This window comes from Kogia breviceps, chromosome 5, assembly GCF_026419965.1.
Source record: "Kogia breviceps isolate mKogBre1 chromosome 5, mKogBre1 haplotype 1, whole genome shotgun sequence".
NCBI lineage: Eukaryota > Metazoa > Chordata > Mammalia > Artiodactyla > Physeteridae > Kogia > Kogia breviceps.
This window is the reverse complement of record NC_081314.1, coordinates 56,290,152-56,291,322: the sequence shown is the minus strand read 5'-3', so window position 1 is coordinate 56,291,322 and position 1,171 is coordinate 56,290,152.

The window sequence follows — 1,171 nt, the reverse complement described above, 5'->3', positions numbered from 1 at the left end:
CCCTGGCAATTGAGGGAAAAAGTAAAAAGCATGATTAGTGATTTGGCATTTCTGTCAGTGTTTCTGAGGCATTCCAGTTTCTTAGGGTTGATGGTCTTTCCCTAAGACTGAATTCTAAAAGAAAATCCCTCCATGTGACTTAATGGAAAATCTCCTCAATTATTTTAAAGCAAATACAATAGGAACTCTTACATAGCTATTTAGTCAATTTCATTGAAAACTGAGGACATGATTTTAAACCTCAGTGTATCCATATGTTCACTCAATGAAAGTTAATAGTGCTTACCTTACTACCTGCCTCAAAGGACTATTTAAAAAATTAAGCTAAAAAAAGGACTTTTTTTTAAAGTTATGAGTTTGTTAACCTGAAACAAATAGGCTGCCAGATATTTCTCCAGCAATGATGGGTTTATTCGGGATCAGCAGAGAACTGCAATTCAGGGTCTGCGGCTATGGTGATCCACATGTGAGTCCCAGTGTGGCAGGGAAAAAAGAATACTTTTACAGAGAGGAAAAGGAATCTTGGGAGGACTATTTAGTAAACAGAGAGTCCAGTGGCTTTTCATTGGTTGAGTCCTTGTGGGGAAGAAAAGGAGGCTGTCTTCTTTTGGGGCTCTACTATCGCCACAGGGCACAAGAGCGCCCCCTTCTGGTCTTCCAACTCTGATTGAGGTTTCTGTTCATTCATTTTTTACAAGTTAAATGTTAGATATTATTAAATGTATCCTTCTAGGTATAGTAATAATAAGATGATCAGCTTTCTGTTCTTTTATTGATGCCAAGAGGGAAAAAATCAGGGGGCATTATAGGTAAGGTACATAGGAAAATGATTAAAGGTTATACAAGACACTTAACTGGTTACCTCTGGGGAGTGAAAATAAGGGTCCTAGGGGAAGATCTTTTTCTCTACCTTGCTTCCCTCTGAAATTTTTGAATTTTTTATAATGACTATGCATTATTTAATATTTAAAAAGCATAAAAGAAAAGGCAATCTACTCATAAATAACATCTATACAATCTAGGGTATGCAAAATAATGCCAAATATCTATTTTTATTTCCTTTTAGTGGTGATTTAGTTCATCTCTTTGCAAGTCATCGCTTGCAAGAAACAGATACTCATGCAAGCTAGCTTCAGTAAAAAAAGGGAGGTTTATTCTAAGGATACAACCA